This window comes from Miniopterus schreibersii (assembly GCF_964146895.1).
Source record: "Miniopterus schreibersii genome assembly, chromosome: 1".
In the NCBI taxonomy this organism is placed as follows: Eukaryota; Metazoa; Chordata; class Mammalia; order Chiroptera; family Miniopteridae; genus Miniopterus; species Miniopterus schreibersii.
Window position 1 is genome coordinate 114,560,116 of NC_138101.1, and position 27,960 is coordinate 114,588,075.

The 27,960-nt window shown below is 37.9% G+C and overlaps 1 pseudogene across 1 annotated transcript; it reads left to right on the plus strand.

The window, feature by feature from the left end:
* The first annotated feature begins 11,126 nt into the window (after window positions 1–11,126).
* On the plus strand, window positions 11,127–26,096 carry LOC308547022 (alpha-endosulfine pseudogene; annotated as a pseudogene). Its single transcript has 3 exons — window positions 11,127–11,215; window positions 11,554–11,572; window positions 25,738–26,096. The product of its transcript is annotated as an alpha-endosulfine pseudogene (transcript).
* Window positions 26,097–27,960: the final 1,864 nt, after the last annotated feature.

The window sequence follows — 27,960 nt, forward strand, 5'->3', positions numbered from 1 at the left end:
GCAATTTGAAGAAAGTTCAATAAGGCACTTTTATGAAGGTGTGGAAAGGTATAAGTATACCACAAGGAATAGTGCAGAATCTTAGGGGTTAGACACCTCAGGGCTTAGTCGCCCTGAATCCCACATGGAAAATGAAATTGAGCTATTCCTGAAATGCAGATAGGGCTGCTTGGCTGATACTATGTCCTTTAGCCGCAGGATGCAGCCAATTCAGAAGGGAGAAAGTCCAGAAATTAAATATCCCCAATCCCACTCTCCTCTATTCCTTCTTCTGCTATCCTGTCAGTGTTCCCATAGACCAAATTTTACTTACACCTCTTAAGACACAGAGAAAAGTGGGAAAGGTTGGAGAGTGCATTTAGAGAGGCAAACAGAAGGTATACAGCACAGAGACTGACTGATATTTCATTGGCTGTATGTGAAAATAAGCTTAAGGAAAAATTAACAACTGGAGTGAATCCTCTGTGTGTGTTTTTAAATAAAAGTATACTAGAAAAGATACTACTATATTTTGGGAAAAATTGTATTAGTCAGGTTTTGTTGTAATAATGCAGCACCACAAATAACCCCAAAGCCTCAGTGGCTCACAATAACAAACATTTATTTTTTATTCTCATGTCCACAGGTCAGTCTGGTTCAGATACATTTGGCTAAGTTAACTGGACTTGGCTTCAGGCTAAAGGTTAGGATCAGGTGTGCTTCATGTAGCTTCTCATTCCAGAACTCAAGCTAAGTCATCAAGGATTACCTAGAGCATGATAGATGGTAGGAGCACAAGCGAAAAACAGAAACCATAGCATCTCTTAAATTTGTAATTGGAACTGGAATGCTGTCACTTTTACCAGCATTGAATTGGCCAATAGAAGACTTTTGATGAAGCTCAATGTCAATGGGAAATTCAATGGATGTAGCAGGGTAAAGTGAATTTTTCTCAACAATAATAAATCTATTATACTTAGTAAAACTGCCTCTGAAAATATACTTGAAATAGAAGGACACAAGCATTTTGACTACAAATAGATTTTACCCATTAACCTTTTTTATTTATTTTTCCTTATTTAAGGTATCCCTGGCTGTGCTTAGACATTCCTGCTAATCACATTTACCTTGTACATTACTAAAAGGAACTATAAAGGTAAACACTATTAACAGAAATAAACTGAATGAATATATATGAACCTTCATGTATAGGTATAGGCCACTGCCTACAGCACCTAGAGAAGATTAAAGCACTGAAGTTTATACATCATATGCTAGTAACTTATTCAGTATTTCAAAGCTATTGTATAGCCCTTTCTAAATCATCAGCAGAATATATCAATTTTTATAATATATTAATTATTATTTTTAAAGATTTTTATGTTCAATGTTTCCTTGCATCTACATGTACAGTGATTTTATTCCAATAATATTTAATATAATTCACATATAAAATTGTGTAAGTTTTAAGTGTACAACCTGTTGAATTCATACACACATATTGCAATGTGATTACCATTATAGCCTTTGAATTACCAGTTCTTTTTATGGTAAAAATGTTTAAGATTACTCCCTTAGAAACTTTAGAGTATATAACACATTATTAAAGCAAAGAGACAGCTAATATGGGGCAACAGAAAAACAACCCACAGATAAAAGAAAAGGAAAAATATCCAGAAAAAGAACTAAATGAAATAGAAGCAAGCAATTTATCAGACACAGAGTTCAAAATAATGGTTATAAGGATGATCAAACATTTAGATGTTCATATCAATAGACGGAGAAAAAGCATTCGACAAAATCCAGCACCCATTTCTGATAAAAACTCTCAGCAAAGTGGGAATAGAGGGATCATACCTCAACATAATAAAGGCCATATACGACAGACCTACAGCAACATCATACTCAATGGGCAAAAACTAAAAGCATTTCCATAAAAAAACGGAACAAGACAGGGATGTCCACTTTCACCAATCTTATTCAACATAGTACTGGAAGTCCTCACCATAGCCATCAGACAGGAGGAAAACATAAAAGGTATCCAAATTGGAAAGGAGGAAGTAAAACTGTCATTATTTGCAGATGACATGATACTGTACATAGAAAACCCTAAAGACTCCATCAAAGTACTACTAGATTTGATATACGAATTTGGCAAGGTAGCTGGATACAAAATCAACATCCGGAAATCAATGGCATTCTTATATACCAACAATGAACTTTCAGAGAGAGAAACTAAAAAAGCAATACCATTTACCATTGCAACTAAAAAAATAAGATACCTAGGAATAAATGTAACCAAGGATGTAAAAGACCTGTACTCAGAAAACTACGTGACACTGAAAAAAGAAATAGAGGAAGATTTAAACAGGTGGAAGAAGATACCATGCTCATGGATTGGGAGAATTAATATCATTAAAATGTCTATACTACCCAAAGCAATTTATAAATTTAATGCAACTCCTATGAAAATACCAACAGCATATTTCACAGACCTAGAACAAACATTTCAAAAATTTATATGGAACCAAAAAAGACCCCGAATAGCTGCAGCCATCTTGAGAAAAAAGAACAGAGTGGGAGGGATCACATTACCAGACTTCAAACTATATTACAAAGCCACTGTAATCAAAACGGCCTGGTATTGGTACAACAACAGGCTTATAGATCAATGGAACAGAACAGAGACCCCAGAAATAGACACACGCCAGTATGGTCAGTTAATATTTGACAAAGGAGGCAAGAGTATCCAATGGAGTAAGGACAGTCTCTTCAATAAGTGGTGCTGGGAAAATTGGACAGATACATGCAAAAGAATGAAACTAGACCACCAACTTTCACCATACACAAAAATAAACTCAAAATGAATAAAACACTTAAATGTAAGTCACGAAACCATAAAAATCCTGGAAGAAAACATAGGCAGTAAAGTCACAGACATCCCACGTAGTGGACTTTTCACTGATGCATCTCCTAGGGCAAGAGAAACAAAGGAAAAAATAAATATATGGGACTACATCAAACTAAAAAGCTTCTGCACAGCAAAAGAAAACAGCCTCAAAATACAAAGGAACCCCACGGTCTGGGAAAACATATTTGCCAAGGATGTATCTGATCAGGGGCTAATTTCCAAAGTGTACAAAGAACTCATAGCACTCAGCAAGAGGAAGACAAACAACCCAATTAAGAAATGGGCAAAGGACTTAAATAGACACTTCTCCAAAGAGGACATAGGGATGGCCAAGAGACACATGAGAAAATGCTCGACGTCGCTAATCATCAGAGAGATGCAAATTAAAACCACAATGAGGTATCACTTCACACCTGCCAGAATGGCTGCCATCAATAAATCAACAAACGACATGTGCTGGCGAAGGTGTGGAGAAAGGGGAACCCTAGTACACTGCTGGTGGGAATGCAGACTAGTGCAACCACTATGGAAAACAGTGTGGAGGTTCCTCAAAAAATTAAAAATGGAGCTTCCGTTTGACCCAGTGATTCCACTCCTAGGAATGTATCCTAAGAATCCTGAAACATTCATCAGATAGGGTCTATGTACCCCGATGTTCATAGCAGCACAGTTTACAATAGCTAAGATCTGGAAACAGCCCAAGTGCCCATCAGTAGATAAGTGGATTAAAAAGCTGTGGGACATTTACACCATGGAATACTACGCAGCTGTAAAGAAGAAGAATCTCATACCCTTTGGGACAGTATGGATGGACCTGGAGAATATTATGCTAAGTGAAATAAGCCAGGCAGCGAAAGACAAATATCACATGATCTCGTTTATACGTGGAATCTAAAGAACTTAATAAACTGATGAACAGAATAGATTCAATGACATGGAAGCATAGATGAGACTGATGAATGTCAGAGGGATGGAGGAGGGCGGGTGGGTGGAGGGGGAGGGAGTAACCAAAGAATTTATGTGCATATATACACAACCCAAGGACATGGACAATGGTGGGGAGAGGGACTGGGGAGGGGGAAGGAATGGGGTGGAACGGGTCATTGGGGAGAAAAAGGGACATCTGTAATATTTTAAACAATAATAAAACTTAAAAAAAAAACAAAAAACAATTTAGTGAGAATTACAAAGAATCGAATGACAACTACATCTACATGAAAAAGGAAATAGAAACTCTAGGAACCATTTGGAAATAAAGAATACCATACCTTACATCAAGAACACTCTGGAAGGACTTAAAAGTAGGCTGAATTAAGCAAAGAATAAAATCAATGATTATGGAGACAAGGCAGAAAAAAACACCCAAGCAGAGAAATAAAAAGAAAAAAGAATTAATAAGAACAAGGATAGTTTAAGGGAACTCTGGTACAACATTCACATCACAAGGGTACCAGAAGGAGAAAAAAGTGAGCAAGGGACAGAGAACATATTTGAAAAAAAATCACAGAAAAATTCCCTAATCTGGTGAAAGAAAAAGCTACAAATTTGGGAAGCACAGAGAGTCATAATCCAGAAGAACCCAAAGAGACCCACACCAAGACACATCATAATTAAAATGGCAAATGTAAAAAATAAAGAGAGAATATCAAGTACTGCAAGAGAGAGACAAGCAGTGACCTACAAGGGAACTCCCATAAGGCTGTCAGTGGATTTCTCAACAGAAACACTTCAAGCCAGAACAGATTGGCATGAAATTTTCGAAGTAATGAAAAGCAAGAACCTGCAACCAAGATCAATATATCCAGCAAGACTGCTCTAAATTTTATCATTTAAAATTCAAGGTGAAATAAAAAGCTTCCCAGGCAAAAGAAGGCTAAAGGAGTTCAGCACCACAAAATCAGCATTGCAAGAAATGCTAAAAGGACTGCTTTAGAAGAAGAAATTGAGAGAGAAATGTACATAGGCATACAGAAAAAAAAAAAAAATGGCATTAAATAAGTATATATCAATAATAACCTTAAATGTAAATGGATTAAAAATATTCCTATCAAAAGACATAGGGTAGCTGAATGGATAAAAAAACATGACCCATATATCTGCTGTCTACAAGAGACTCACCTCAGAACAAAAAATTCACACAGGCTGAAAGTGAAGTGATGGGAAAAAATATTCCATGCAAATGGAAATGGAAAAACAAAACAAAACAAAAAAAACACACACAAAAAACAGGTAGCAATACTTATTTCTGACAAAATAGACTTCAAAATAAAGACCATAACAAGAGACAAAGAAGGTCACTAGATAACACTAAAGAGATCAATCCAACAGGAGGCTGTAACCCTTATAAATATATATGCATCCAATATGGGAGCACCTAAATATATTAAAAAAATTTTTGGTCAACTTTATGGGGGAAATCTACAGCAATACAATTGTAGTGGGGGACGTTAACACCCACTTTTATCATTGGATAGATCATCCAGACAAAAAATCAACAAGGAAATAGAAACCTTAAATGACACATTAGATTTAATAGATTTAATTGACCATTTACAGAACATTTCATCCCAAAGCAACAGAATATACATTCTTCTGAAGTGCACATGGAACATTCTCAAAGATAGACCACATGTTAGGACACCAAACAAATTTGTACAAGTTCAAGAAGATTAAAACCATATCAAGCATCTTCTCAGATCACAATGGCATGAAACTGGAAAGAAACCACTATGAAAATATTCAAAAACATGGAGGCTAAATAGCATGCTAATAAACAATGAATGGGTTAAGAATTAGATCAAGGAAGAAATCAAAAACTTCCAGAAAACAAATGAAATTGAACAGACAACAACCCAAAATTCATGGGACACAGCAAAAGCAGTCCTGAGAAGAAAGTTCATAGCATTACACGCATACCTCAAGAAACAAGAAAAAGCTCTAATACACTATCTAACAATACAACTAAAAGAACAATAAGAAAAGACCAGAGTAAGTAGATGGAAAGAAATAATAAAGATCAGAGGAGAAATAAGTTACATAGAGACTAAAAAAACAATACAAAAGATCAATGAAACCAAGAGCTGGTTCTTTGAAAAGATATATAAGATTAACTCACCAAGAAACAAAGAGAGGGGACCCAAATAAATAAAATTAGAAATGAAAGGGCGATATAACAACTGACACCACAGAAATACAAAGAATCATAAGAAAATACTGTGAGCAATTATATAACAACAAACTACACAATCTGGGTGAAATGGATGAATTCCTAGAAACATACAATCTTCCAAAAGTCAATCAGAAGGGATCAGAAAACCTGAATAGGCTGATAACAACTAATGAAATTGAGGCAGTAATCAAAAACCTCTCAGCAAACAAAAGCCCAGGACCAAATGGATTTAGGGGCAAGTTCCACCAAACATTAAAAGAAGAATTAATACCTATTCTCCTCAAACTATTCCAGGAAAATCAAGAGGAGGGAAGACTCCCATGCTCTTTTTATGAGGCTAGCATTATCCTTATCCCAAAACCAGATAAAGACACTACAAAGAAAGAAAATTACAGGCCAATATCCCTGAAATGCTAAAATCCTCAACAAAATATTAGCAAATCGGATCCAGCAATACATTACAAATATCATACACCATGACCGAGTAGGATTTATTCCAGAGACACAAGGCTGGCATAATATTTTTAAATCAATAAATGTGATATATAGCATAAACAAAATGAAGGACAAAAATCATATGATCATATTAATAGATGCAGAAAACGCATTCAACAAAATCCAGCACCCATTTTTGATAAAACCTCTCAGCAAAGTGGGAATAGAGGGATTATATCTCAACATAATAAAGACCATATATGACAAACCTACAACCAACATCATACTCAATGGACAAAAACTAAAACCATTTCCCTTAAAAACAGGAACAAGACAGGGATGTCCACTTTGACCACTCTTATTCAATATAGTACTGGAAGTCATAGCCACAGTGGTCAGACAAGAAAAAATAAAAACAAAAGGCATCTAAATTGGAAAGGAGTAAGTAAAACTGTAATTATTTGCAGATGGCATGATATTGTACATAGGAAATCTTTAAAGACTCCACCTAAGTACTTCTAGATTTAATAAATGAAGTTGGCAAGGTAGCAGTATACAAAATTAACATTCAAAAATCAATGGCATTTTATACACCAATAATGAACTCTCAAAAGAGAAACTAAAAAACAATCCCATTTACCATTGCAACTAAAAAAATAAGATACCAAGGAATAAACTTAAAAGGATGTAAAAGGCCTGTACTCAGAAAACTACAGGACACTGAAAAAAGAAATAGCAGAAGATACAAACAAGTGGAAGAATATACCATGCTCATGGATGGGAAGAATTAATATCATTAAAATGTCTATACTACCCAAAGCAATCTATAGATTCAACACAATTCCTATTAAAATACCAACAGTATATTTCACAGATCTAGAGCAAATACTCCAAAAATTTATATGGAACCAAGAAAGACCCAAATAGCTGCAGCCATCTTGAGAAAAAAGAACAGAGTTAGCAGGAACACTTTATTAGATATCAAACTATACTACAAAGCCATTGTAATCAAAACAGCTTGGTACTGGCACAAGAATAGGTATATAGATCAGTGGAATGGAACAGAACAGAGACCCCAGAAATAGACCCAAGCCATTATGCTCAATTAATACTTGACAAAGAAGGCAACAACATACAATGGAATAAAGACAGTTTCTTCAATAAGTGGTGTTGGGAAAACTGGACAGATACATGCAAAAAAAAAAAAAAGAAACTAGACCACCAACTTATACCACACACAAGAATAAATTCAAAATAGGTAAAAGACTTAAATGTCAGTTGTGTAGCCTTAAAAATCCTAGAAGAAAACATAGGCAGTAAAGTCACAGACATCTCACATAGCAGAATTTTCACCAATATATCCTCTACGGCAAGAGAAACAAAGAAAAAAATAAACAAATGGGACTACATCAAACTAAAATGCTTCTGCAGAGAGAGAGAAAACTTCCCCAAAATGCAAAGGGATCCCATGGTTTGGGAGATCACATTTGCCAATGACACACCTGATAAGGGGTTAATTTCCAAAATATACAAAAAAACAACAACAAACTTATGCAACTCAACACCAGAAAGACAAACAATCCAATTTAAAAATGGGCAAATGACCTGAATAGTCACTTCTTCAAAGAGGACATACAGATGGCTAAAAGACATATGAAAAAATGCTCAAGGTCACTAATAATCAGCAAGATGCAAATTGAAACCACAATGAGGTATCACTTCATACCTGTCAGAATAGCTACCATCAACAAATCAACAAACAACAGGTGCTAACAAAGATGTGGAGAAAAGGGAACCCTAGTACACTGCTGGTAAGAATGCAGACTGGTGCAGCCACTCTGAAAAAATGTATGGAGGTTCCTTAAAAAATTGAGAATGGAACTTCAATTTGACCCAGTGATTCTGCTTCTAAGAATATATCCTAAGAATCCCAAAACATCGATCAGAAAGAATATATGCACCCCTATGCTCATAGCAGAACAATTTACAATAGTTAAGATCTGGAAACAGCCCAAGTGCCCACCAGTAGATGAGTGGATAAAAAAGCTGTGATACATTACAGCTGTAATGAAGAAGGATCTTTTACCCTTTGGGACAGCATAGATTGACCTGGAGAATATTATGCTAAGCAAAATAAGCCCATTAGAGAAAGTCAAATATCACATGATCTCACTTATATGTGGAATCAAATGAATAAAATAAACTTATGAATAAAATAGAACCAGAATCATGGAAACATGGAACAGATTGATGAACCTCAGAGGGAAGGGGGGAAAGAGGATGGGAAGAGATTAAATACAAGAAGACAAAGAAAGAAAGAAAAGTTATGAAAAGGTAACAAGAAGAGAGAGAAAGGTAAAACAAAGGAAAGAATGTAAAAGAAAAAGAGGAAAAAAAAGATAAAGTAAAAGAAGGAGGCCAATAAGAGATACCAAAGAAACAAGAGAGAAAATAGCAAAAATATTAACAATCATAATAATATCAAAGCAATAAAGCATAAAAAAAAGAAGAAATTTTCAAAAAAGAATAACAAACATATGTACACATACAGGGTGTCCCAAAAAAATGTATACACACTTTAACAGCTGGCAGCTCAATTGATGTTTATTTCTTTTCAGATTTAACCCATTGGAATAATGGTATTCAAAGTGTGTATACATTTGGGTGGGACACCCTGAATATCTCCACCTATTTCTATATCTATCAGTGCATATATAGTTTAAACTCATTAGTTTACATGCCAATATTTTTCAGCTCCCATCAAGCAACTCAGTGTTCTCTCCAGCCTCCCTACCTCCATATTTGGAAATACCTTCTCCAATAGTGAGAAACCTGACTCACATTATCCTCAATATGCTTATTTATTTGCTCAATCACCCAAATGTAATTGATCTACCTACCATGTCAGTTGCCTCCTCAGCCCCCAGGGACTGCCACCTCCATAGCTCCTGCCTCTTTCAAGGGCGGAGAATGAATAGGAAGAGTGCCCTAAGGGGAAGGAAAAAGGAAGAAGGATGGAAGGGAGGGAGGGAGGGAGACACTAATTTCATTTTAAGGCTTCTCACTTACAGATTGTTCAAAAAATGAAGGGCTTACTCAAAGAAAAGGAGTCAATGCTGTTTCCAAATGCGAAATAGGAAAAGAAATGTAGAGTCTGATCAGGTATTTAATTATCTGTGCTTCTTGAAGTAAACCAAAATTTCTTTCAATAACAGTCTCAGAGTCCTACCAAGGCTTTTCTATAGACATGACTATGGTTGAGGGTATTGCTACCAGTGCCACAGTAGTGTTCCTATTTGAGCTCCACAGTTATATTTCTCCTAATTCATACTCACATGCTCATCATAATCTACCACCACGTCACAATAGCCATGTTAAAAGGAGTCAACACAAAATGCCCAAACCAACCCTTCCTCATGAAAACTTCTATAGTGAAAACTCAGGCTCTTAGGGACTAAGTACAAAGACAGGAATATCTTTATCAGGAATTATAAGGTCTTTACCCTCCCTTTTCTTTCTAAAGAAAAATAGTGATGATTTCTGACTTTTTCAGAATGATGATAATGTATAACCAGCTCTGCAATTTACAAAATTCTAGGGTTTACATAATTTCATTTAAGAAAACTAGGAAATTACTTTATAGAAATGCATGAAGTATGAATATTTGATTGTGCCTGAAAGACCTCAGTGGAATTTTGATATATGTATAATCTTCTTCACTTTCTCTTAGAAAAGTCTTAACAGACTCTGATGATAACCTGAATGCCTCCTTATACAGCAATTTATCCTTCATATAAGCCTCTTGTATAGGTAGTACTAAGTCTTTCTCAGCAACATCACATTCAAGCGTACCTTTAGAAATACTCCTTTAAAGCCCAGAAGCCAAATTTCTGAACCAGGTCTGTCCAGTAAAGGATCAAAATTGTGCCCAACTGTCCACCAGCAGTAGAATTAATCAATAAATTGTGATATATTCAAAAGTGGAATATTATACAGCAATGAATGGACCAAAACTATGCAACAACAGGAATGACTCTCACAAACATAACCAAACATGAAGGTATATATCATATGATTCTGTTTTTATAAGGTTTAAATTAAATATAAACAAAGAGTCTATGGTGCTGGAAGTAAGGATATTAGTTACTTATGGGGGAGAGGGTCTAAAGGGGGTTTCCAGGATTCTAATATATTCTGTTTCTCTCTTTTTTTTTTCACTAATCTGTTTCTTATTCTGAGTCCTATCCCTTTGTAAAATTTCATCAAACTATACACTTACGATTTGTATTTTTTTAGTATGTATGTTAAATTCAATAAAATAAAATAAATATGCCTCAAAAGACTCCTTGAGTGAAACATGACTGACCCTTAAAGATATTCAGAAGTTTTCACAGACAAAAGAACAATCATAGGTCAATTTATAACATATCCAAGTAAGGGTAGAATTTATGTCCCCTGGTTATGGCAGTGGTCTTTGCCTCTGTCCCAATACCAGCTAATTCTTACTTGCCTAAGCCCTATATTTGAATCAGATACCTCTAAGATCATGTGGGTACCACTTTCTGGCTAGAGGACTTTTGAAAGCCCTATATTTTTGAGAAAGCTTACTCTTTCCAAGTCACACTTGCTAATATGGGTTTGGGGGCCTACTCAACATCAAGGCACCTTCAAGGCATGCAGATTTCTCATCCTGAGGAGGTCGTGAAATCCAATAATGACAGGTAAATATCCCTAGAAGACAGGAAGATTCAACTATCTTCTTTAAAATGTTGAATTTAAGATTAAATTCAATTATATGGAAATCCTGATCTCATATCTTACCTTTTAGTCTTAAGTAACATATATTTTTGAAAGTCCCCCCATACCCAAAGAAATTATTTGCCCCTCAAAAATGATGTAAGCCTACAATTACATTTACAGCTATGGGACCTAGATTGGATGGGGGAAATTCGCCTTTTGTTGCTTTGACGAAGAGAAAGAGAAATTAAATTTATCTCCCTTTTTCCACAGGATTCAAAAAATGTTCAAAAAGTTTTTGCACTCCCATTCCCCTTTCTAGGAAGCAATTTAATCTTAAGGTAACATACACTTAATTGTTCTCACACTTCATGGAGGATGCAGCTACTGAATATGTTCACAGAAGCATTTCTCTATAATAAAAAGTTCAAGATTGATGACTTGTTTCACTTATTCTTACCATTATTGTCACCACAACTACTCACATCCCAAATCCTGCTCAATTGATTTAAAGAAACTTCCTAATTTTTTTCATTGCTACTATGTCATCTTTGCATATTTTTCCTTTTATAATTGTTTGTAAACATTCCTTATTCTCAGCCCAATTCATATAATTGCTATAATATCTAACTAGCAACTTTCATATATTCTGTCCAAAATAAATCAGTGTGCTTCATCCAAGACAAGCTATCCAAGGCTTTGCATGTTATATTCATTTATTCTTGACAGCTGAATCATTGAAAGAATGTGTCTGATAATCATTCCCAGTGGAATTTTAATCAGGACTCTCATAAAATAATCTCTGTATTTGACAATAAATTATTTCGTGGATGAAAAGGGGCCACATGCTAACCCGACAAGCTCAGGTTATGTCAAAGCAGTTTATGGCAGGTAGTCATGTCCTAGGCCAGCATCTTCCCTGGCAAAGGTGAATATTTACCTTAAATGAGCCTGTCTATTGCCTTTTTGCATCTACAATAACATATCTTTGGAATGTCAAAGTAATTTTCCTTTTTCTGGACCCCTCAAAGCACAGGCACCACTCTGCAGAGACCACAAATTCCATCATTGTTATTGAGTTAATTGTTGACTGTTAGCTATCCTGTGCCCACCTATGTAAAAGATATATGTGTCTATCATTTTACTTTTCATCCAATCCCAGAGGTCTCCCCACTTTACTTTCTCCCACCTCCCTAATCTATCACCAATGGATTTCATGTAACCCACTTGCATCTGCTCTTTTGATTGTAATATATAAAATAAGGTGCAAAGCTGCCATTCTCAGGAGCAAAAATCTCCTGATTTGCTTCACCGCAATTGTCGACAGTTTGTCTCAAATAAACTCACAAAAATTCTCTATAGGCTTGAATGTTTCTTATGTTGACAGTTTTAATTTTCAAACTGACAATTTGAATAACAAATTATATTTAGAATGGCTCCATGACCTCTGTGCTTTTCCTAAGAGACTTCTAGGCCTTTCTTTGCTTATTCAATGACCAATAATATCCACAAATGTAGCTATCACCTAAGTAACCCATGAAGTATTTTACAAGTCCATAAAAAAGTAAAGGAACCCTTCAAGATATGCACTATGCATATTTCCAAAGTCAATAGATTAATCTGATATGATCATCAGAGCACAATTTTGCTTAGGAGTCAGAATTTGTAATTTTTAGCACTAAGAACATTCACTACCCTTTTTTCCTTCCACTCAATCTCCCCAGTGTCATGATTTCCCCCCTCCTTATAAGCCATTTATTCTAAGGTCTTTCTGTGCTTTTTGCTTTTCTTATCTTGCTATTCAAAATCTATAAATATGCTTTAGCCGTTTTGCTCAGTGGTTAGAGTGTCAGCCCATGGACTGAAGGGTCCCAGGTTTGATTCTGGCCAAGGACACGTACCTCAGTTGCAGGCTCAATCTCAGCGGGGGAGGGGTGTGGCAGCTAATGCAGGAGGCAACCAATCAATGTTTCTCTCTCTCTCTCCTTCCCTCCCTTCTACTCTCTCTCTGAAAAGCAATGGAAAAAATATCCTCTGGTGAGGATTAACAAATTGTTTTTAAATCAGCAAGTAGGACTCATCAAACTTTTTAGGTGTGACCAAAGGGGAAATTTTTGTCAAATTTGGTATCCTCTAGTTTTAGCTCTATATCATGTTGATGATTCTCTTTATTCATAGTTTCTAAAATCTATTAGCACCTTCTCTCCATAACCTAATGCCCTATAGTCTTGTTACTTCCTGCAGTTGGCACAGTAAATCTCTCCTCTTTTCCTCACAACTAGTGGCCTATGATGAATATGGTAAATAGTTCTGAAGTTTTTCAAATGGAGAAAATGATGGCACAAAATGTTATATTGCTTGCATAGTGTCCTATAATTTATGTAATACTTTATGTGATTGTTAGAAATAAATAAAAGGCCTCCTAATTCCCAATCCCAGTCACTGGAAAGAATTTAATAGTATTGTCTTCTTGTCATTATATTTCATTTTAAGATTATCTAAAATGAAATCTTAAATAATATCTAAAACTATTATCTATTAATAGTAAGTGAAACTTTTCTCCTATTAATGGCAGAAATATAAAGCCCCCTTTTAAAATAACATATTTAAGTAAAAGCATCATTAATTTAAAGAAAATTTAGGTAAATAATAGTAAAGGTGACATGAGGATGTAGCAAAAATTATGACAATCAAGTGACTGAAGTTTGGGAATCACTATAAACACTAATGTAAAATGACAGCAGGGCAATTGAGATTCAAATGTCATTTTTTTTCTCTGGATGGAATTTAGTGATACTTCCTGTGCTTCCTTGTCAATGTAGGTCATAATGGCAAGGATCAATAAAACACGTTCTGTTCTGCCTTAATCCAACCAATAGCTGGATTACTGCACCACCTTCGTCACTGGGTGGCAGGGGAGCAATCCTATCACAAATTTGGAACAGCCAGGAAATATGCTGATAGGGCCAATCTGAGTGACAGTCTTCAAGTTCTGTAAAAACTATAAAACTGACCCACATAAAGAAACAGGCAAATTGGCCAGAATTAGAGAGCATAGATTTGCATGGCACCACACCCTTAGAGCACCAGCCTCTAAGTTGCCTCTTTTGGGGCACTTTCTAGAAGGCAAGTGTGAATCCTCGGTAAGTGTACAACAGTGACAGAAAAAGCGCTGTGCTCTGGGAAACCTTGAAAGTCTACTAAGGAGATTGTAAATTGGGGACCATCTTTGCTTGATAGTCATACTATTTCTTTTATAGCAAGTACTTTTTTAGCTAAAAAATGATAAATGCTTTATTTAAGTGGCAGGTAGTTGGAATGCTAAATTTTGTTCTTGGCAAAGTCACAGGAGGAAAAGCCACTTGTGGGGGTGGGGGATTGGCAGGGTAGCAGGGAGAGGAAGGAATGGGAGATGGATACAAAGATCTGGCCCTAAACAACAGGGCAGAATTTAGAAGAGGAAGTTCATGTTTTTCTTTAAGAACAGTTTATAGGACCAGAAATTAGAACATTTATTAACCTTGGGAAAGTCTTAAAACTATTGTAAGCTTTCATTTCTTATTTCCATTTCTGAAAATAAAGACAGCAGTAATAGACCTACCTCATACCAGTTAATGTGTGGATTTCACAAGGTAATGTGTATTAGGTACCAGGTCCTATTGGATGGTCAGTAAATGTGACTTCCCCATGAAGCCAAAAAACTCAGGTCAAAATATGAATCTTACTAGTTCTATAACCATGGGTCAGTTTGTTTACTTATGACTCAAAATTTTCCAAAATGTATATGAGGTAGAGTATAAGAATTCCAAATAATAAAACAGTATACATAAAATTTCAGATTCAGAAAAAATACAGAATAGAAAACCAAGACCAGGAAAGAAAATATAACATAAATGTGCAGACCAGTACATCATACACAGTATTAATGTGTGCTACTAGGTGGCAGTGCTAACATTGATATCCAGGAAATTTGGCCCCTAAATCCATGCTCTTCAACCATCTTTATGCACACATACTACTATGTATATATTCTTTATGCTTATAGAGCTTATGTAACTATAAAAATACTAATCTGTAAAGTGAATATAAATCAAGCAATAAAGCCAATAAGTTTTAAATTATAAGTCTTAATGTTATGCGACAGATGATACGGTTTTCCTCATCACGAGCTGTAGCATGAATTACTGTCAGATTACTACCAGGTAGTGTGAGATGATAATTCCCTATCAATTTTTTTCTTTCAAATTATTGTAAACCATTTGTTCATAGAGTTTGTTGTGATAACATGTGGCCTTCACTGTATAAATGCATCATTTACATATTAAGTCTGCTTCTCATTAGCTCCCTGAGTAAAGACGAATTGTTTAGTGCTGACACAATTGTAAACACAAACATGAAATTAAAATTGCAGAGTAGCACTTGGCTATAGGGAAGTCATTTAGATGACCCATAAGATGCTTATGGTTTTTTAAATTACTATTTAAATAAAAATACAAAATTAAAATATTCTCACAGAGAGTTCACAAACACTAGAGTCTCTAGTTTGAGAAATCCCACCTCAGAGTATTCCTATGCAAGCAGGTGACCAGGCTACCTCTCTGTAATTTGATGTGCAACACTATCCCAGTCTGTTGCCAGAGAGGGAGCCCTTGAGCAGAAAGTCTCCAAGAAGTGTCTATACTCTCAAGTTTCCACCCCTTTCTATCATGTATCTGGGGCACTTGGCAGCATCTTGAGGTGGGGAGCCCAGCTAGTCTGAGTCCTATTTTGATATAGACCACTGGGGAAAGAAAAGAACAGCAGGTAGAAATTTGACATTCTGATGCAACCAAATGCCACATGCTGGTGCAAGGGGCCTCTGGGTGACAGAGGGTTCTTTGGGCTTCTTTTGGCGGAGAAAATTCCAAATATCATGTTTGGTTCAGAGTCCCAAGCCTGAAGGGTCGCAGCTCTCAACAAATTCCTATTCCTCAAATTCTCAGGGTGAAAGCTTATCCAGAAGCAACTTTTCCTAACCTTGTTTCCTTTTGTAAGTACTCCTCAAATTATGGTTTGCAAACTGAGGTAAAATGTGTTAATTTTCCAAATATGGACACAACAAACTGATTTGAAAATGCAAACAGTCTGAGATATTTGTTAGTGAAAATTACATTATCAGACTTCTATGATGGCACAATATATTACAATAGTCACTACAGAGAGGCCAAGAGAGGGTCCAATGTGCCAGCTTTGGGCTTTAAATTTCCATAAAATAAAAAGCCAATAACATAGATCTTTACCAGCAGTTCTGAGAATGAAGCCTGTACCCTAAAATAGAGTGACTCTAACTCACAATGACCGAAACTCGATCTTGGCCTCAACATTTTACACTAACTCCTGCAAAAGCAATCTCTTTAAACCCTCAGTGGGGATTAGTACCCACCTGGCATTTCCTTTTGATAGTGAAGATTCATTAGAAGTCAATGATGGTGAGTCAAAAACTAAGGATGGTAATATCAAGAAGTTATCATATATATGGTAAAGGTAGCAAACAATTGGCTGCCACTGGGGAAGTAGTTTTGTTTTGTAAAAGTTTATCTAAAATGACCATATTTCCTGATTTTAAATGTATAATCCAAATTATTGACCAATGCAATTATTAATAGTGCCATTTTCATTCTTGAAAATGTTCCGGATTTAACTAAATTATCTGGTCACCCTATCTATGGCACCATCCCATATTATTATATGTTCCACCTGCCCTTCTTATATTCTTCTCCCTCACTGCCCAGGAATCCCATATCTTCATTTTTGCCCATTGGCTGTCTTTGTTTTCCAAGTGTTTCATATTCCAAAGTTATCCCTCTTTTTAATATTGACCCCCATGTAACCCCATTCATTCAGTACAGATGACCTTGGTAAATGATTAGGAAGCAAGTAAGTAACCTGGTTATTTCACTTAAAGTTGGTTGTACTTGTGCTATCTGTGATTTTACAAATAATTTAGAACTAGAGAGGAGAGTAGTTTTCTAATTCCTCTCCCCAAATCTCTGCCCTTTATCAAAGTAGGGTGCAATTGTGTTAATTATGTAATCACTTCTGTCTGAGTTATTTTTGTTCAGTTATATAATCGGGATTGCTGACTTGGCACCATTTTTCCTGAAAGTTTGCCAACACAAAAAGAAGTATGAGGAAAGACATTGGAAAGAGATCCAGAGGAGTGGAACTACAAGTGGTTAGTGTATTCTTTATTACACATTTCTGTATTTTCCAAATGGCTGGTAATGAGTTTATATTACTTTTACCACTGGGAGGGGGAAAGTGAATGCAATAAAAGAGGATAGTATGCAAGAGTAAAGGTCACTTAAGCTATTACTTTTATCAATAAGAAAATCTGAAAGCTAGATTTGACAACGGATGATGGTCTGCTGATTATAAATATATATATTTACATCACATATATCATGTGATGCTTCTTTCAATGATCAAATGTTGAAGTGAATCATCACACTGGCAATATGGTTTTGCAAGAACTGCCTCTCTTTTAGTAGTCCTCCTTACTAGCACAATAATGGCCCCCTGTTTCCTAGTGTGTAGCCCTATAAAGTGTTAACCCAGACAGATAGAAATAAGCCTTGTAAAAGCACATTTCTGTATGGGGTGCTGCTTCTCTGTACTAACTGCCGTGAGTACCAGAATTTTGATGGCAATTGTCAGCTGTGAGCTATTCAGTCCCCAAATTTGATTTATAACAATGCCTAAAGTGTTCTTTTAATGCAATACAATATAAAGACGGGAAGATTCATTAAGAATAGCTGACTAAATATTAAAATACAATAAACCACCTGTGTAGATTCTGTCATTAACATCAATCCCCACTCCCCCCACACTAAGGAATTAAAATAATCCTTAGCTAAACACAGCTAAGGACCCACAACCACATCAAAATTACAACTAAAATACAGAACAACCATCATTCACAACCACCTGAAATCTAGCTGAACGTAAGTCCTATAACTAGGGAATTAAAGAAGCATATAGAAACCTGTAGGAGGGGTGGAGACTCCGGCCAGAATTGCTGAACTGGTCCCTCACTCACATGTGGCAGTTTAAAATCAGGAGGAATGCCCAGATGGTGTGGCTCAGTAGTTGAGCATCGACTTATGATTCAGGAGATGTAGGTTCGATTCTCCGTCAGAACACATGTCTGGGTTTTGAGCTCAACCCCTACTAGGGAACGTGCAGGAGGCAGCCAATCAATGACTCTCTCATCATTGATGTTTCTATCTCTCTCTCCCCCTCCCTTCCTCTCTCTAAAATCAGTGAAGACATATATTTTTTTTAAAAATCGGGAGGAATATCTTGGCTGTGGAGGTTTCCCTGAGGAGCGAGGGGTCCCAGCCCCACATCAGGCCCCCCAGCCCAAGGTCCCGTGCCAAGAAGAGAAGTCCCCACAACTTTGGGCTGTAAAAACCAGCAGGGACTGTGGCTGAGTGACAAGGAGGCTGCTGGCCACAGGCAGGCCCTCTTAAAGGGCGGGAGCACAGACTTACTCAGACTCACGTCCTCTGAGCTCCAGCACTGGGCAGCAGCATGAAAGGAACCTAGGATATTCAGGGAGGAACTAATTTGCCTGTCATCAGGGTGACAGTTCGAGGGGAAGCTTTCTCCTGGACAGAAGAGATGGCAGAGGCCATTGCTCCTTTGATGGGCCCGCCCCCTACAGAGCCAGCAACCTGACTCACGCCTTTCAACCTGCCCTGGTGATTCCCAGAGATGTCTCCCCTTCCTATTTGCAGGCTCATCCAAGCCATTTCCAGAGGCTTTTACATACAACTGACCTCTCTTGTCTTATGCTTCAGACTTTCCTAAAATCTCTCAAAAAAGCAGCAGCTGGCTTCTGTGTGCTCCATACAACTTGATAAGTGGCCCCAGGCCCGGCCCCAATGGCAGCCTACACTGTTTCATATCCTGGCCTCTCCAGGCCACCTCCAAGCCCAGCACAATCAGTAGCCATCTATGGTTTGCTGTGTAGTGCATGCTGGGTGGCCCTGGGCATGGCACAGGCAGATGCTGGCTTTGCACCTCCTAGGAGGTCCCAGACACAGTGCATCCAGTTGTCAGTTTCTACCACACAAGATTACAACCCTATCACATCCACAAGTGACACACTCAATGGGTGGACTCGGTGAGCACCAAAGCCCACTGAAGCAAATCCTGCTCCATAGGGGCGTCTCCTGCACAGCAGTCCTTCCACTGTAGTCATAGCTGGTCCTCACAGCTGACTGGCCTGGGGGTCAATCTTTCCCAGTGATGGCAACAGCACCAAGGCTCAACTACAACAGGACAGTGCACACAGCCCACACAGGGGAGCACCTAGAAGGCCCAGCTCAGGTGACTGGGGAGGCTGAGCCACTGGACCCTACAGGATACCTACTATACAAAACCACTCTACAAATTCCAGGAGACATAGCAGCTCTACCCAATACAAAGAAACACACAGAAAAGCAGCCAAAATGTGGAGACAAAGAAACATGTCACAATGAAAGAACAAAAGAAATCTCCAGGAAAAGAACTAAATGAAATGGAAGCAAAAAAACTACTAGATAAAGAGCTCAAAACAATGGTTATAAGGACGCTCAAGGAATTTAATGAGAATTTCAAGGAAGTTAGAACATCAACAACATAAAAAAGGACCAGTCAGAAATGAAGAATATACTAACTTAAATGAAGAATAATTTACAGGGAATCAACAGTAGAGTAGAGGACGCAGAGAATCAAATCAGCAATTTGGAACATGAGGAAACAAAAAACACCCAACCAGAAGAGAGAAAAAAAAAATAATCCAAAAATATGAAGACAGCGTAAGGAGTCTCTGGGACAACTTCAAGGCGCCAGCATTCAAATGATGTAAGGAGAAGAGAGGGAGCAAGAAATTGAAAAACTATTTGAAAAAGTAATTACAGAAAACTTCCCCTACCTGGGGAAAGAAATAGACTTACAAGTCCAGGAAGCACAGAGATTCCCAAACAAGAGGAACCCAAAGGTCACACCAAGACACATCATAATTAAAATGCCAAAGGTTAAAGACAAAGAGAGAATCTTAAAAGCAGAAAGAGAAAAGCAGTTAATTACCTACAAGGGAGCTGATTTCTCAACAGAAACCTTGCAGGACAGAAGGGAGTAGCAAGAAATATTCAAAGTGATGAAAAGCAAGAACCTACCACCAAGATTACTCTACCCAGCAAAGCTATCCTTTAGGGTTGAAGGTCAGATAAAGAGCTTCACAGACAAGAGAAGCTAAAGGAGATAATCACCACCAAACCAATACTACATGAAATGTTGAAGGATCTTCTTTAAAAAGAAGTTAGTGAACAAAATAAACTGATGAACGATATAGACCCAGAGACATTGAAGCATGCAATAGACTGACTTATTTCACAGGAAAGGGGGAGGGGGGAGAGATTAACCAAAGAACTTATATGCATATATGCAAAACCCATGGACACAGACAACAATGTGGTGGAAGCCTTGGGAGGAGGGTGCAGGGTGGAGAAGGTCAATGGGGGGGAAAGGGGGACATATGTAAGATTTCCAACAATAAAGATAAATTAAAAATAAAAAACAAATAAATAAATAAATATACTTAAAGAAATTATTTATGATTTGATCCTATTAAACTCCTCTTCCTTTGTCATCCTAGACCTGAATTATTTGCCGACTCTGTTTTTGTTCCAATAAGGATTCATGTTCCATAACAGTAAATGGCCTTTGTTGTATGGAAGCTTTAATGATCTCTTACAGAAATTTCTCTTTCTATAACTGTTCAAGGTTCATACTTTGTCTTTACTAGCTGTGTCTCTATTGCTGTAGAAGTTCCAGATCCTCTTTTGCCTCATAAAGCCATGCACTGTTGAAATCTTAAGCCGTACGGTCTCTGTCAGTGTGTGATTTTTCTTCATCACCACCCTGCAATGTGTGTGTATGTGTGTTAGGGCAGCAGTTGTCACGGAGAGAGATCTTTATAGTCCTGTTTTTAATATCAAAAAGAGTAACTTTCATATTGATAACTAGACAGATTTTACTATAATACATCCTATATCATATTGCAAGAAAATGCCTGCTTAGGGTTTGCTGTTTAACCATTTCATGTCCACTAGGTCCACAATAGGTCAGTTACCACAGATCCTAAAATTCTGATAAGAATGAAAAACTTGAATGACAGTTGAGATCACCCAAAACTTAGGGTTCACAAAACGAAGATGGCTGCTGCTGATGAAGGCATGCATATAGCTGTCAAATAAAAATATAAGAAAAAGAACATATACGGAGTGAATAGTGATGGAATATGCTAGAACACTTTGCCGGCAACATGATTACAGGGAAACATATAAAAATAGGAGCACCATTTTGGGGTTTATTTATTTTTATTGGGGTGATATTGGTGAATAAAATTATATAGGTTTCAAAAGTACAAGTCTACAATACAGTGTTCTCCACCCAAAGTCAAGTCTCCTTCTATCACCATTTAACCCCCCTTTACCCTCTTAGTGAGAGAAATGAATAGTTTTCTTAGGTACTTAGAACAAAATGATTATCGAATATTTTTTAAAAGAATTAAATTTGTCCAGCTCTTTTACAATGTCTATATTCAAATTGTCAGAATCCATCACTCTGTAACATATTAAAATTTCTTTCATTCAGGGATAACATAGGTGCAATAAAACACAATCAGTGCACCAATTAATGTACAGCTCAATAATGCTTACATATATGGTATGTGTACATATACATATCTCATATATATGTAACCACACATAACCACAACCCAGATTAAGACAGATTTCTTGCATTCCATAAAGTCCCCTTGCTCCCCTAGTACTACACAGCAAGTTAAAAGTAGCTACTTTTAACAGAGCTGATACTTTGAAGATCACTCATAGTAATTATACTAGGAATTGCATTTGCCTATGAAAAAGAGAGCCCATAATACTGTGCTTTAAACAATTAGGGGCTTTCTTTTCTTTTTTTCCCCTGTCGAAAAAAAAAAAAGGTCTAGATGGAGTGGAGACCCCACAGAACCTAGCTTTTCTTCTGTTCAGCTACTCTTATCCACGACATGCCTTATTTGTCTCAACAGAGCTCTGGACTCCACCCAGGAGTGGTATCTACCCTCCAGGCAGGAAGAAGCTGGAAGGGAAGGTGAGGGACAGAGAAGGCTGCCACTGTTAGCCACCTTCCCAGAAGCTCTACCAAATGGCTTTAGCTTAAATCTCACTGGTTGAAACCGTGTAGTAAACAGAGTTTGGAGTGGCAAATTCAAAGTAAAATTGGATCTTATTAGTAAGAAAGAAATGGAGGATGGATATTGGTTAGTCAGTAAGAAGTCTCCGCCACACCAGTGGTCACAAATTTCTCCAGTGAATGACTTTTGAAAACACCACTGTGCTTGCAACAGATAAGTGCGATCTACAGCATCTAGCAATGGGTGATGAGTTCTGAAATAAACACTGTTATAATCTCTACTGAAGACATAATATTAAAACATTTTGGGGGGAAAAAAGGCAAAAAGATTAACTTTTCACTGTTCTTAAGAGGAAAAATATGGGGTAAATTGTAAAGGATTAAATTAAAATGATTTATCTAAGACCACTCAAATAACTAAAGAAATTTAATAATAGAGTGTATTTGAATTCAGTAGGGCCCACAAATGGAAATCTGGCCATTTTCAGGTTGTAACTTTGTTCATAATCATTACAATTATAAGCTCTGAATTAAGCTAAGAATAATTGTTTTAACTACTTGAATGGGACTAATGGCTACAGATCTACAATCCCTTATCCACAATTATGAACTCCTAAAAATCTTTGAAAACTGACAACTTTTTCACAAGTTTGTAGCATCTATTTGGTGACAAAAGTTGAGGCTACTTATAATCTGTTTTTATCTCATTAGTGTGATTATATTTTACTGCAAAAATATTATTGTATTTGATTATGAGGTGCTGCATCATATTACTACTATAAAATTATTAGATTTAAGATTATCAGATTTCTTGCATTTCATAAGTTCCCCTTGTCTTCCTTCTCAGCCTGCCACAACACAACAATTAAGTAGTCACTGATTTTAACAGGGAAAATTCTTTGAAGATTACTCATACTAATTGTTCTAAGGAATGCATTTGGCTATGAGGAAGGGACCCCATAAATGGTGCTTTTCTCTCATGTAAAAAAGAAAAAGTCTAGATGGAATGGAGTCTCCACAGAAACTAGCTTCTGAATTCTAAAAACATCTTCCTTCACCTCACAGTTCTGAGAAGTAAAGATTTTTTTAGAGATTCCTATTACTATCAAAGCTCACACAAGGGATTACACATGACTGACTTGGCCTAATTTTTAAATATTTCTCTTGAAATCTAAGAAATTGAACACATTACTTCGCTCATGTGTACATAGGATTTGGGTTTGCTAACAACCAGTTAGTAAATTCAAAAAGAATAACTGTTTTTATTCCAATTATTCCAGTTAGCTAAATTTTAGTTTTAATAATGCTTTACCTCATTTGTTTAACAAAAACTGTTAATTGGACTTTGTTCTACTGATATAAAATGTAAGGTTTTTTTTAATTAAAAAATACCAAAATCTCCCTGGCCTGTGTTGGAGCATGATCCTGTACATCAAGAGACTGTGGGTTCAATTCCCAGTCAGGGTACATACCCAGGTTGTGGGTTCAACCTCCAGTCTAGGCATATGCAGGAGGCAACTGATTGATCTTTCTCTCTCACACTGATGTTTCTCTCTCTCTCTTTCCCTTCCGCTCTCTCTAAAATCAACAAAAACCTATCCTCGGGGGGGGGGGGGGGGGGTATCAAAATCAACACTAATACAGAGAAGTAGAAAACTGAGGCAATAGTTGCCTGAGTTCTTCCCTTTCGTTTTACTAGTAATATGTATGATGTTAGATATTTGTTTCTTGTTCTTATTTATTTATGAACTGAGTTATAACCAATGGCTGTAACATGCAGGTGAAATGTGGATTTTAAAAAATATAATATAAAAACACTGTGATTAATAAAGCTATGTCAATTCAAAGTTAGCTTCTCTGGATATTATTATCACTAAAACCTCCAAAATCTCAAACTGCAACATATTAGTCTCTGAATACAATTTGCATACTTAGATATGGAACTCCTTTCTGTAACTTGTCACTCTGCAGAATGTCATTACATTTCTTACTTCATCGAATGTTATTTTCCTTTTCTCTCAAAATGCTGCACAGACATTGACTTCATTGCCTTGGAATACCTCAAGCTTCATTCTGCCTCAGGACCTTAGCACATGTAACCTTTTACTGGTCTGCTATTTTTCATGTGTTTTTCAAATTTGTCTCTTTCTCATTCTTCAAGTCTAGCTTCAATGTCACCTGCTTAGAAACAACTTTCTTTACTACCTTATCTATGTATTTCCCATCCTGTTATTCTTTAAGACTGCACTCTGTTTCTTTCTTTAAATAGCACTTACCCTAATTGCCAATTATATATATCTTTGCTTGCTTGTTTCTCTGTATTCCTACTAGACTAAACAACATCTCAAGCTACATTTTACCTTTACCAAAACAAAAGATGTTCGAATCATGTGTGATGAATATTGCCTCAAAATCTCTGAAGAAAATACTCCCACAGTAAAGTATGTTGTTAGAAATACTCATCTTGTAGAAAGTATACAGAAGATTCTAACCTTAAGATAGATAATAAAAAACTATATATGTATGCACATATATAAATAATATTTGTGTAATATGTATGTATATCTACATATATGGATGTACATGGATATACAGGGGTGGGGGAAGGGATGGGGCAGAAAAGGACAGGGTGAAAAAACAAAAGTATATAGTGAAAACGATCCTTAGCAAATTTTTTCTATTTTATGGAAAACCATTGAAAAATTTCTGAAGAATTTTAGTATACTCTCTTCATTAAATGACTTCTTAAAAATATTTTCCTGATTTCAATCAAATAAATGTCATTAAAATTTACTGTCTTATGGCCACTATTAGTGAGACCACAAAATAAAGTGAAAACGTAACTATTTCCTTCCCATGGTTGTTCATTAAGTACACCCGAATCGAGGTCTTTGTTGTCTACTTCAGTTGAGGGTAGAGCTAGGAAGCGGGTACAGCACAGAGAAGGGATCTAGCTCAGGTTCTCTACACTGGCCAGGACCCATGTCCGAGGGTGGCCTTCCTGGCAAAAGTTCAAGGTCTCGACAGCCAAGGGCTGCCCTTTGACGGAGCCGCCCTAGTGGCAGGAGCGGAGGAGCCGCGCGGCTCCCCTCCCCTCCCCTCCCCTCCCCTCCCCTCCCCTCCCCTCCCCTCCCCTCCCCTCCCCTCCCCTCCCCTCCCCTCCCCTCCCCTCCCCTCCCCTCCCCTCCCCTCCCCTCCCCTCCCCCTCCCCCCTCCCCCCTCCCCCCTCCCCCCTCTCCCCCTCCGCCCTCCGCCGGACTCCTTGGGCCCCTGCGCTCCGCAGAGCGGCCCCGCCGCACCTCAGACACAAGGAGAGGACCCTGCAGAGGAGCCCTGCCAGGAGAAGCAGGGCACGCAGGAGGAAGAAGGTATTCTCCCTGAGAGCTGAGGAGGCAAAGCTAAAGGCCAAATATCCAAGCCTAGGACGAAAGCCTGGAGGCTCCGACTTCCTCGGGAAGAGGCTCCAGAAAGGACAAAAGTACTTTGACTCAGGAGACTGCAGCGCGGCCAAAGGCAAGATGAAAAATAAACAGCTGCCAAGCGCAGGGCCAGACGAGAGCCTGGTGACTGGTGACCACACCCCCACCCCACAGGATCTGCCCCAGAAAGTCCTCGCTTGACACCAGCCAGCTTGTGGGGTAGCCTGGGCCCCTCTTCTCCCCTCCTCACCCCCTGCGCTTTTCTATACCGTAGGCAGGGAGGGAATGGGACCCAGGGAGAGACTCAGCTTGCTGGCCAGCAGCGACTGATTCAGCGGGGTGCTGAGGAGGTAGTGTGTGTGGAAGAGGGGCTCTGAGGTGATTTCTTTGGTTGAACTGAGATTTCCACACCCTCACTCTAGCCCAGGTAGGGGCCCAGAATTAGGAGACTAGGATTGGGTAATACTGCAAACTGTCTTTCTTATGCACAAGAAACTGGGGAGACAAGATTTCTTTTTTAGGAAGAGAATCTCAAAATTGGTTAGGCTAAGCCTGGGGAATGATGTGGCAGGTGCAACACCCAAGGCTGACCTGACACTGTTGGGAAAGGTAGATTGAATGAGACCTATTTTCTGGGCTTCTAAGTGCTTTGTCCCTTACGCTGCTGTTGCTTCATGTTTCCATTATGGCAGGTTTAAAGAATCCTCAAAAAGAAAAACTGATTTGCTTGCCTAAAACTACAATGCCTACTTAACCTCCCTTAGTGCCTCTTACAGTTTGCCCTGGCTCTTGATGTCAAGATTGGAAAACATTATATAAAATGGACACCTTGTCTCTCTCCCAGCATGTTGCTTTTGAAAGTATCACGGGATAGTGGAACGAGCACTGGTTTAGGAGTCAAGAGATCTGCGTTTGGGTCTAGTTCCATGTAGAAGTGATACATAACCTTGGTCAAATCATTTGACCTCTCAGGATTTCTTATTTCCTCATCTGTAAAATAGAGTTGAATATGGAAAAGATTGATTCTGATTTTAAAATTCTTCAAATGCCAGCTAAAAAGCTCTGCTAGTCATTGTAAAACTAATGAGGAAGGCCCATGGGTGAACAGCCTACACAGGGGAACCATTTGAAGACTAGATGGGGAGAGAGGAAGTGGAGATTTGGGGGCTTATGAATGCAGGCAAGAGGGCTTCATAAGTATCATGGACCTAGGATCAAGAAAAAACCAATTCTAATAAGGTAGCCATGGAAGCTCTTGCTTCTGCCCCAGCCCACTTTCCTGGCCTGCATTCTGTGCCTTTGCTGCTAAAAAGGCTGCTCTTGGCAGCTGAGCTGTGGGCCTGAGGAAACATGCTCAGTCATGCACAGGGGGAGGCCCTCATTTCTGATGTAATCAGATGCCAGGTGTATTATTAGAGAGGAAAGAAGAAAAGGGATGAACTGAGCTAGCCCCTGGGGCTTCATACTACAGCAGGGCTGGAGCAGCCGGTTCTTAGGAGGTCATTCACGTTGGAGAAAGCTAGGAAGGTGGTTAAGGAGAGAGAAGGAACACAGAAATCTCTGCCTTGCTAGAGCTCAGGAACCCAGCTCCTGTGTGACTGAGAAGCCATGCTGATACATGAACAAGTGAAGGAAAGGGGTTGCAGGTGGCCAGCATCTTCAATCTAGTTATCACTAGCTTGGCCTGAATCTTACTGAATGCAACCTACTAGTTATGATGGAGAGGGTCAGGGTGAGAACCCACTGTTCAAGAGAGGAAGATTCTGTAACCCTCTCACAAATTCTGACAGGTCAAACATTCGGCCCAGTGAGAATGAATGATGAACTTGATGCGTGGGGATGGGGTGTGTATATACTTCCCCCCTGACTGGCCATTCACTTTTCAGGCTGTCATTCAGGTTGGATAGGGAAAAGTTGGTGAGGAAGAAATGGAGAGAGCAGGATTCCTTGGCACCCAGACTCTTTGTCACTTCGAATTGCATATAACTTTTGTGTTTCTTACTCCATTTCCTCATGCTGTCTTCTTAGTCTAAAGTTCATGTGGGAGGGGGGAAATGCCAAACATCCTTGTATAGTTTCCTCAACTG